Source organism: Lygodium microphyllum, chromosome 16 (genome assembly GCF_053477565.2).
Source record: "Lygodium microphyllum isolate KBCC chromosome 16, Lygodium_microphyllum_v1.1.10, whole genome shotgun sequence".
In the NCBI taxonomy this organism is placed as follows: Eukaryota; Viridiplantae; Streptophyta; class Polypodiopsida; order Schizaeales; family Lygodiaceae; genus Lygodium; species Lygodium microphyllum.
This window is the reverse complement of record NC_141150.1, coordinates 136,679,972-136,692,062: the sequence shown is the minus strand read 5'-3', so window position 1 is coordinate 136,692,062 and position 12,091 is coordinate 136,679,972.

Here is a 12,091-nt window from a genome sequence, read left to right as displayed (position 1 = left end):
ATGGCTCATCCTTAATCAAAGAGTCTTATTCTATGGCCTGATAAATTTTAGCCATATAAGAGTCCTCTAATTGTGCTTCCTTTATTTCTTAAAGCAATGAGCTTTCTAAAATTGTAAAGCTCATTTGATACATTATATGAGATAATGCATCAGGAACAACATGATCCTTACCCTTCTTGTATAGAATTTCCATATGAAATTCTTGCATCATTTTAGCCCATCGAGCCTAGAGCCCTCAAAGATTGGGCTGACTACAAAAATACTTAAGGGTATGGTGATCTGTATAAACTTTAAAATCTGCACCATATAAATAGTGCCGCCAAACTTTAAGGCAATGAGCAATAGCATAAAGCTCTTATTCATGAACTGGCCAATTCTATTGGCTTGGGGAAATCTTCTTGCTTTCAAAAACTACAGGCCTACCTTCTTAGCTAAGGATTGCACCTATCACAATGCTACTTGCATCTGTTTCTAAAACAAATGGGTTCTCAGGATCAACTATCTTGAGAACAGGGGGTAGTAGAAAATGCTTGTTTCATAGCCTCAAAACTTTCTTGTTGCACTGATGTCCACACATAGGGCACCATATCTTGCAATAAATATGTCATAGGAGCAGCTATATACGAGTATGCATATATAAATCTCCTATAGAATCCTGACAATCCCAAAAAGGAACGAAGAGCTATTTCATTTTGGGGTGTCGGATAGCTAAGTATCACAACAACCTTCTTGGGGTCCATCTTGATCCCATCGACAGATACAATATGACCTAAATATTCTATCTCTGCTAAACATAGAATCATCTTGTCTGGGTTAGCATAAAGTTTTGCTTCCCGCAAAGTTTCAAAGACTGTCACCAAATGTGACTCATGTTCATGGATACTCTTACTATACACAAGCACATCGTCAATAAAATCTACAACGAACTTGCCCATGTATGGTCTTAGTAAATCATTCATTAACATCATAAAAGTAGCAGGAGCATTTGTTAAACCAAAAGGCATAATCAAATACTCATATTGACCAAATCTTGGTCTAAAAGCAGTTTTAGAAATATCTTCATCTCTTACTCTAATATGGTGATAACCACTTTTTAAATCAATCTTACTAAAGATAGAAGCACCACCTAGAGCATCCAAGAGATCATCAATACGAGGCATAGGATATCTATGCTTGACAGTTATTTTATTTAAAGCCATGTAGTCTACACACATTCGAAAAGAACCATCTTTCTTTTTTACAAGTAAAACAGGGGCTACAAAGGGTGAAAAGCTAGGTCTAATCAATCCTTTGCTTAAGTACTCATCCACCACCTTACGAACTTCATTCTCCTCATGTAGACTCATCATGAATGGGGGTCTAGCAACTGGATTAGCTCCTGGGACGAGCTCAATCCTATGCTCGACGTTCCTATGAGGAGGTAAACCAAGAGGTAGATCAGATTTAAATACATTAGAAAATTGGGCTCTTATTTTACTTGATAAGGCTGAAGGGATACTTGTGGAACTTCCACCTTTATCCATGTCATCCTTTGACAGAAATTTAAAAATATTTAAAATATAACAAAAGTAAAGAGACTTATAGTCAATCTTGAGTGCCTTGGTCATCGAGAGAAACTTCACTTCTTGGAGATCTGGTTCTCCGCGAATCAACAATCGTCGGCCCTCGTACTCAAATTGATAAATATGAGAAGAGGTCAATGATAGGTCTCTTCTTTGCATGCCACTGCTTGCTCAACACTAGGTCGAATCTTGCAAGCCGTGTAATTTCAAAATCCATCATAGGACTAGATCTATACAGGGAGGTCAACAACTCGTTGATCCCATGTCTTTGTACCCATCCCGTCAATTAGCTCTACCAAATAACTATATTCTGAAGGGGTAGTCTTGAGCTTCAGCTTCTTGATGAGATTAGAGCTAATAACATTATGTGAAGAGCCCATATCAAATAAAATATGCACAGGGCATCCTGCCACTATGCCTTTCATTAAAATGAGCTCAGTGTCAGCAAATTGGTACCCCTTTTGTGCCTCAGGTGATAACACTGCATCTGGCACAGTTGGTACTTTCTTTGTTACTGTGACAGCTAGAATCTATTCATGATAACTAGAGTCATGTGGAGGTGACTCATCTAGATCATCTCTCACCTTATCCACATCCTGCATTGGATTAAGCACCATTTGAGCACTAACTCTTGCCTTCTTGGGACAAGCCTTAAATTTATGTTGCCCCAGGCATTCGTAACAAAGTCCTTCTCTCATTACTTTCTCCCTTTGCTGTGGAGTGAGCATGGATTTATTGTAGGATCTCTCAGCCATAGCAAATACCTTCCTCTTGGTATCTATTATAGTCTTGATCATACTGGGCCATCCCATCTTCAAGGACTAATGCAAGCTCCACTGTCTCATTCAAGGTTTTACATCTCTCCTTCTTGACAAGTGGCCTTAAGGTTTCTTTTAAGCCCATGACAAATTTATGCACTTGCAAAACGTCAGGAATATGTTCAGGGAGCTTTAACAGAATCTCTCTATACTTGTCAGCATATTCCTGGACAGAGTAGCTCTTCTGAGCTATGAAGAACCACGCATCTAGAGCCCCTGTCTGCTCATCTGGAGGGACAAAATTATTATAAAACAATGTCTTAAATGCAATCCAAGTAGATGTCTCTGCATGATCCTGCTCAATTTTCTACCACCAACAGTGAGCGGCATCCATGAGATTATATGTAGCTTGCTGTAACTTTAAAGCATCCTCATGAATATGGCTGTTGAGTGTGGAAATGATTGGTTTTTGGGCTGATTTTTTTGTTGTTTTTGTTACTGAATGGTTGTTTTTGGTGGTTAATTGTTTGAGTTTGAAGATGTTTTGAAGTGTTTGGAGTGGTTTGAGTATGTTTGAAAGGGTTTATGTTGGTTTTTAATGTAAGATGTTGTTCTGAAGAGTTCTGTAATTCTCTCTATATGGTTCTGTAAGGCCTGATTTTCTTCTGTTTTGTTCTGTTTTGGTTCTGTTTTGGTAGTAAAGATGGTTGAATGGATGTTTTGAGAGATGATTGAGGATGTGTGAAAAGGTTTATGAGAGATTGAATTGATTTTGTTTTGGTTTTTATGGGTTTTGTTGATCTTCTATAAAGTTCTGTAGCTTCAGTGCTTCTGTAGCTCTGTAGTCCTGTTGCTCTGTTGTTCTGTGGTTTGTTCTGTTTGTTTCTGTTGAGTGTTATGATGGATGTATGGATGTTTTGGGAAGTATTTTTGTCTTAGGAAAATGATAAATGGAAGCTCTATTCAAGCTAAAAGAAGTGAAGAAGTAGTTGCTGAAGATTGGATCTCCCTCAACCCCGACAAATGAATCTTTGGGGTCTCTTCTAGAGTTCTGTTGGGCCACATTGTCTCTGCACAAGGGATGTCAACAGACCCTGCAAAGATCGAGAAGATCGTAGCTCTGACAGCACCCACCAACCTCAAACAGTTGAGGGGATTCCTAGGACATGTGGGTTACTACAGAAGGTTCATAGCCCATTTTGCAACAAAGGCAACCTCCTTGCACAAGCTTCTGAGGAAAGAGGCAGAGTTTATTTGGACGGAAGAATGTGACAAAGCCTTCAACACTCTGAAGCAGTGTCTGATTGAGGCACCCATTCTGCAACCTCCTGATTGGACGAAGGAGTTTCATGTACACACTGATGAATCAGTTGAAGGGCTAGGTGTTGTCCTATGTCAAAAGGGCCCCTCCAAATTAGATCAACCGATCTATTACGCAAGCCGAAAAGTCACTGATAGGGAACAGAACTATACAGTGACAGAGCTAGAGTGCTTGGCAATGGTGTTTGCCCTAGAGAAGTTTCGCCACTACCTACTGTCTACCCACTTTAAATTTTATGTGGATCATGAGGCCCTGTCCTTCTTGATGAACAAAGCAGACGTGAAAGGACGAATGATGAGATGGCTCCTTCTAGGAGTTTGACTTTGAGGTAATTACCAAACCTGGTCGTTTCCATGTTCTGGCTGATCATCTGTCGCGTATCCCACAGGCTCTAGACGAGGAGCAGGATGATCCAGACCTCCCTGATGCTTCCCTATTCCTAGTAGAAACTGTAACCCCCTGGTATGCAGACATTGCCAATCTGCTGGCAACCCAACAGTATCCTCCTGGCATTTCTAGTCGGGAAAGGAAGAAGCTTATGTTAGAATCAGCCCCCTACACCTTGTTAGGCAGTGCACTGTACAAGAAAGGCAAAGATGAAGTGCTCAGAAGATGTGTTGCAGGAGATGAGATTGGGATTGTTCTGAAGGCTTGCCATGATGAGCCATGTGGAGGCCAATTTGCAGGAGAAGCTACAGCCAGGAAGGCTCTACTAGTAGGATACTGGTGGCCGACCCTCCACAAGGATGCTTATGACTATTGCAAGCGATGTGATGCTTGTTAGCGAATGGGAAAACCCACCAAAACAAGTGCCATGCCACTGCAACCTATCCTTCCTTTGAACCCGTTCGAGAAGTGGGGCATCGACTTCGTCGGCCCAATTGATCCTCCCACCAGAAGAAAACAGAATAGATACATCTTGGTATGTACGGATTATGTCACAAAGTGGTGTGAAGCTAAAGCCCTAAAGCGGGACAATGGTAACAGCGTGGCCCTGTTCATGTATGAGAATATCATCACCTGTTTTGGCAGTCCCCTAGAGCTGGTAAGTGACAGAGGCACTCATTTCATTAATAAAGTCATGGAAGAGTTGAGAGAGCTGTATAAGATCTGCCATCGCAAGTCTACTCCTTACTACCCTAGAGCCAATGGCCAAGTTGAAGTCACCAATCGCATCCTCTGCTCGATCCTGACAAGAACGATTGCCGCACATCGTCGTGATTGGGATGATCGACTTACAGGGGCCCTCTGGGCGTACAAAACCTCTCATAAAGCAGCAACAGGACAGACACCCTTCCAGCTAGTGTATGGTACAAAAGCTGTTTTCCCTGTTGAACTGGAATTGCCCTCTTTGCGAGTGGCTATCAAAGAGCGTTTGGGGGATGATGATTCACTGCAACGCTGTCTCCTGCACTTGGAATGTTTGGACAAAACTCGCAGGATGGCTCTACAGTGCATGGAAGCCACGCAAGCTCGACGTAAGGCTTACCATGACAACTTCATCAAGCACAAGGAGTTCAAGGAAGGTGATTTGGTCCTAGCCTATGATTCACGATTTGGCAAGTTTCCTGGCAAGCTTCAACAACGGTGGATGGGCCCATATAAGGTACTTGCTGTCAATCCTAATGGCTCTGTCCAAGTGCAGACCGTTGATGCCTCTGATGATCCCTTCGTGATCAATGGATACCGCCTGAAGAAGTACTTCCCTCCCTGGGGATCTTGACAATCACGGTCACCTGATCCTTTCCCCCATTGGCATGGCACAGTAATTCTTATGATGCTACTTCTGATAGCCATTCTTCAGCCACTCCTGATGAGATGGATGCAACCCTCTATCCCCTCAGCCCCACCTTCCAGCCCTGATCTCTTATCCTCTATTTTCCACCAGCGACAGTGGCGAGGGTGGTTCTGACTCATGATATTTCTACCATTCTCCTTGTTACTTGAATATATATATATATATATATATATATATCGGTCATGAGAGAAAAGGACTTAGGTCCCTATCATGCCGACCTATTCTTCGAGAAAAGGTGGAGACACCCTCGGGAATAGGGGAAAACAAGAAAAAAAAAAGAAGAAAAAAAAAACAAAACAAAAAAAAAACAAGGCAAGAAAAGAAAAAAAAACTGTTATGGGAGAAAAGGAAGAAATTTCCTATCATAGCAGGCCTCGTTCCAAGAAAAGGTGGTTAATACCCTTGGGCGAGAAGCTGGATGTGGAAAAGGTGGCAACACCCAACAGTCCAGAAAGTGGATTCATCAATTGACATCCAAGGATCCCGTTCGGAAGATGCCTCCCTTGGTACGCTGTGTCCTGTGCCTTTCTGTAGAGCATTTGACAGTCCTCTAGCAAACGCCATGTCCTATGTAACACAATGTTCGATCTGATGGCTATCTCCCTGGGTACGCCTCTTCAACAACTGACGACGCGATCTTCATCGACAAACAATCGAGTGACGCGAGCTTTCATCCTAACCGGATGGGGAAGTGAGTATGGTTGCCCTCTGCAACTATCAAACGAGCGTGAGACAGAGGGTGGGGCGAGTGACCAGTCTTTTCTCTTCAAATCAAATGAGAGGTGAGAAGTGAGAATGAAGTGGTGCACGCACAGGATGGGCCTCTCAATGCACAAAGCACGATCTGTTTCTGTGCACTACACCTTAAGGCTCCCTGGCCTTCCTTCTTGCACCGTATGCCAGCACAGGGTGGGATGCACAGTTGCACCATCAAATGCCCACAAGGCATATAACCTTTGCACAAGTGACCGTGAGGATTACATCAATGGGTTTCAGGCAAGGGCTGCCCTTTGTATCTTTCAGCAGAGCGTGAGACAGAGGGTGGGCTGAGTGTGACTGGAGTTTCTTCAATCAATTACCGAGAGGTGAGGATTGAGGGACGTTATGACCTTTAGTGCAAGGTATGTTCTCTTTTCCCTATGCACCCACGGGGTGGGTTTCTGCCATAATCACAGGACATGTCACCCTGTTCTGTACACTGCACTATAAGGCTCCCTTGCCTTCCTCCTTGTACCTATGCCAGACGGGTTGGACGCACTAATGCACCATCAACTGTGCACCCTGGCATACTCCCTCTGCACCATTCCCTTGTCAATTCCTAAACTGGGTGTGAGATATGGGTTTAAATCATTATTCATCGAGTGATGTTTGTAATGGGGCGAGTGACTGTTCTCTCATCCCATCTGAGTGCTGTAAGCTGAGTGACTCTCCTTCGTCAGCGACACCAACTCGACACGATTCATCCACTAGCTACCTCCCTAGGTGCTGCTGCGTGGTCCCTGCCATGAAGGATGTGTGCTGTGAAGATACCTTGGTACCTCCTGCAGCCGACAACGACAGTGGACGTGCCATCGACAATCAACCTTGATTCTTGACAACATGGGCCAAGTTTTTCTAACCCTACACCTTGTATTGTTAGTGATGTTCATGTTTTAAGTGTGGGGACGTTTGCGAATGGTCTGTTGTGTGGTATTAGGTCCCTGTTGCTCGGTCAACCCTATCCGTTAAGGTTTTAAGTGTGGGGACGTGTCCCTGCGCGTCTACCTTGCATACCGCCATGCATATGCCTCACTTTGCTCGGGCATGTACACCATGACTTTCTGTTCCACTCTTGGGGTCCCTTCCCCACCCACCCGTCTACTGTCACCCCTCCCTTGGGGATGTTCCTCCCCCATTTTCCTTTCTCCTTTATTTTGCTGGTTTTCCATGTGAACGCACCCTATGTTCCCCCAAATTCCAATCTAAACCTATAGCCCTGTTCATCCCTTTGAATTGTCCAATTTTCCTTTTTACCTACCCTTGTTTCGATGCACGGTTTTTGAGTTATTAATTTTTGAAGGATTTTGCGTACATTAGACGGTTTTCCATGTGAACGTACTTTTCTTGCTTCGGAACAGTGATCTGACATCATTGCCTTGACCACCACTTTCTCCCTACCATTTTTCCTTTTTACTCCATGTCATTTCGATGCACGGTTTGTCCAATATTAATTTTTGCGGTTTCTCGGGACCTTTTCATGAGTCTTTTTGACATTTTTTTATGTGAACCTGCCCTATTTGCATCGGAATTCCAGTTTGACTTGACAACCGTGTCCATTGCGCCTTTCCCTACATTTTTCCTTTTTTCTCCCCCTTATTCTGACTTCTGGATTTTTTCTTATTAATTTTTACAAGTGTTTTTGAGTGTCTTTTTGGTATTTTTTGCATGTAAATGCCTCCGAACCCTATCAGAATTGCGTTTTAACATGACAGCCCTGTGCAACCCCTTCCCCCACACAGTTGTCATTTTTGCTGCTCCCTTCCGGTGGCCCGATCTTATGTTATTAATTTCCGACCTCGTTTTCGGGTGTCCTTTTTATGTTTTTCCCATGTGAACGCGTCCTATTTCGATCGAAACTGTGTCTTGATGTGATAGGGTTGTTGGGCACGTTCTTTTGCACATTTTTCCTTTTTTCCACACTTCGTTCCGATGCACAGATTTTTCGATATTAATTTTCGTTTGTGTTTTTGGACCCGTTTTTTGTGTTTTTTGCATGTGAACGCCCTGTCTTCCCCCCGGAACCCCCGTTGCACTTTTCCCCTGTCTTTCCCCTGTCATCTTGCACAATTATTGTTGTTATGTCCTTTCATTTCGATGATCGGATTGTGAGATATTAATTTTTCCTTGTTTTGACATGTCTCGCGCGATTCGTCCCGCGCGTGAACGCGCCCGTTTTCGATTTTACGCGTCTCCACACGCCTCGGTCGCGTACGCGTACCCTGTGCTGACGTCGCGATGCCATTCCGATCCCGCCACGGCAAAATTTTTTACTCCGCCCCGCGTATGCGCGCAGGACGGGGGTACGTCTTTCTTTTATTTACTTTATTTATTATTTTAACCAAAAATTTTTATTTTTTATTTTAAAAAAAAAAATCATTATATCCCCCCTCCCATGGCCGTTACCTCTCCTCTCTCCTTCCCTCCTCTCTCTCCTCTCCTCTTCTTTTCTTTCTTTTCTCTCTCCTCCCCCTCCCTCTCTCTCCCCGTAACCTCCACCTTCTCTCCCCTCCTTCTGTTTCTCCTCCCTCCTCCTTCTCCCTCCTTCCTCCTCCCCCTCCCCCTCCCCCTCCCCCTCTTCCTCCTCCTCTTCTCCTCCCTCCCTCCTCTCCCCCCTCCGCCCACCGCTGGTCCTGCTACGCCCGTTCGCCACCTGGAGCGCCCGCCCGCCTGGCTCTGACGCTTGTCCTGCCCTGGCCTGGCCTTGCACTTCCACCTCTTCCCTCCCCCAACACCCATGTTCCCGCCACCCCCCTCCAGCCCCCATTCACACAAACCCCACCCCCATAAGCCCCCATTTCCACCACCACTCCCAACCCCCCCCAATCACAAAAAGCGCGGCCCCCCCCCCCCCCCCCCCCCCCCGCGCCTTAGCCCCCAATCACACCTCCCATTCCCACACTAACCTCCCCCTCCTAAGCCCCTTTCCCACCCACCCTCCCCCCCGCAGCGCAGACCACCCAAATTTACTTTCACCAACAACAAACACCACCGCACCCCCTTCTCGGCCCCCTGTCACACGCAGGGTGTGCGTGCCTGTGGCTGTTCGTGTGCGTTGTTCGTGCGGGAGCGTCTTTTACCGACTGTTCACGCGCGGGGACGCGCTTCCGCCTTGTTCGTGCGGTGGTGTGCTGAAGCCCGCCGTTCACACGCAGTCCTTATCAGCTGTTCACACGTAGCCGGGTACTGCCCTTTTAATTTAAAATCCCGAAAAACCCTAAAAACACATTTAAAAATTCAAAAATTCTTTAAAAATCAATTAAAAATAAGAAAATTACAAAAAAATTCCTAAAAAATTTCCAATATTTCTGCAAACAATTGACATATTTTTCCAAACTAAAATATTTACAAAAAAATCAAAAAATGAAATTCTTTTCCAAACCATGAAAAAAATGAGAAAAAAAGTCCTTAAAAATTCATAAAAATGCCGAAATAATGTCTTTTTTTTTTGAAAATTCTACAAATTCTTTTGTACATTTTGCCAATATTTTCTCATTGAAAATGCTTTCCTTAATTGGCAAAAGTATTAATTGGAGCCAAAACTCTAATTTAAAAAAAAAATTCAATGAAAAAAAATCATTTTCATCCCCCAAATGAGCTGAAAAAACTGAATTAAATCTGATCACCTTCTTTACACTTGATGCTCATGATTGGTTTGCTGAAATTTCATGTCCACATCATTAAAAAAAAAAAACAACCAAACAAATACATCAAAACACACTTTTTTTATAACAAAAAACAATACAACCAAACAAAACTAAATAAAAAAAACAAAAACAACCCACAAAACCAAACAATCATAATCTTAAATCCCAATCAATCCAAACCCCCAACGTCTCCATTTTTTTTTCTCTTTGGTCACACGTCGCATTTGTTTTATTATTTCTTTTTGGTCAATGTGTTAGTTGTTTTTCCGTTTTCATGTACGACAGGACGACTAGTCTTAGTCGGCCTTTTGTCAGTTTTGTGGATTATCGGTGGATTGCGTCTCTCCCTTTTCGAAGCCGTCGTCTCAGACTTTGCAGAGACAGACCCACACATTGCTAGGTTTTTTCTCTTTTTCCCTCTCTCACGTTGCACCATAACACACATTTCAATTGTAATTAAAATCAATTGACCGTTGCACATACACAAAATTAACAGACTGCACTTCATAACATTGTAATAAAACGAACCCGAACGTTAATTGTAAAAGGAACCCCGCCGTTGCACGAGCACCTTTGCATCATAACCCACTTAATTTTTGTAAATTAAAACCCATTCACCAATGCACGCGCACACGCGTCACAGACACCTTTAACTTGTAATAACATGAATCCCCCGAAGTCACGCATGCATGTACGCAAGTGCCACAGATCATGTAATTATAACAATGAACTGCATTAGTAGAGACCTAGTCAAGTAACGTCGTGTCAAGTCTGAGAGGGGCTGGGTTACGTTTCTGACTCACCATGCATTAATGGATTAACCATTAATAATGAACTATGATTAATTGATTATTTAAACAAAATGAGTCGTTAGTTTCACCCATCCACTTCACCGCACTGTAGGACCCTGAACGTTTACGGGGATTGGGTTTTCTTGGTCAAAGATGTCGGTCGTATTTGTTCATGTCTATTTTACTAGTCCGAGTCTGTGATTTTGTTTGGAGTCTGGTCAGTGTCTGGGTTACGGTATGTGTGACACTTTTGTTTTATTTTGTGTGCTTGATTACGGGGTTTTGGGCACCTGTTTGTACTGCATATTCACCAAGCTTTCGGTCGCATATGTGCGTAGGTCATGTCGAATTTTCAGTAGGATGTGGTTTGCTTGGGGTGGTTTAGTCCAGTCAGTCTTGTCCTAAATCTTTCTCCTGTCGATGGTCTCAGTGGTGGTTTTGTTTGTGGGTTTTGCAAGTTTTCTCTTTGATTCCTGGTTTGTGAGTGTGGTTTTTGCTATAGTCTGAATGCCATCATCATCTTCTTCTTCCCCTCCGATTGTGGTACAGCATGTTCCCCTCGCAGTCCATGATTATTCTCTCCTTCTAGAGGCGGATTGCATCCGACGTGCAGGCCTCAAACCATTTGTTGCCCTCACATTGCCGTCGGTAGATGAGAAGCTTTGTTACTCCTTCTTGGCTTCTTATAAAAACCAGTCTGGCATGGTTTATAACCGTACCTTCTGCTTATCTACGGCTAATATCCATGAAGCGCTGTGCTTGCCCCTTTCTGCTTCCTTTGTGCCCAGCGGTAACCAGTTACTTACTGCTGAAGAGATAGTTACGCTCTTGAAGAAGGAAACTTCTACCCCCTTGCTTCTCAATCAACTCATTAACAATTCAGGGGTCTCTATTGCTCCTATCTCTTCCCTAGTATGGAAGCAGTTATGTCAGTTCCTCCAAGACCGATTTATGACGAGTAAGTTAGCTTCTAAGTATCTTTCCAAGGAACTATTCACAGCTTCTGTGAAGATCCTAGAGGGTGCTAGGTTCAACTAGGCAAGCTTCTTACTCTCCAAGATGGATCAACATTTCCAGCGTGTACGGAAGGGTCAGATCATTAATGTTTCCTATGGTGCTTTCTTACAGCGCATTATCACTTTTGCACCTCCTCTTGGTGGTGTGCCAGTGCCTGATTCTGTTCCTTTACCGCCGCAGCCTCCGCCATCAGTCCCTTCCCCTCCACCTATGCAACCAAATTCAGAAGATGAGGAGTCCCCTGTTATATTTTCTCGCAAGAAACGCCTTCGTACAAAGGGTCCTTCCAGCCCTCTTGTGCTTGTTTCCCCTGTATCCGCACCTGTTCCTGCTATGTCTGGTAGCGCCCTTCCTTCTTTCCTCTCCTGTCCTAATTTATTTTCAGCCCAAAAGGAAGGACAAATTGATCAGCAGATGCCTTCATCCTTACATACTATATTA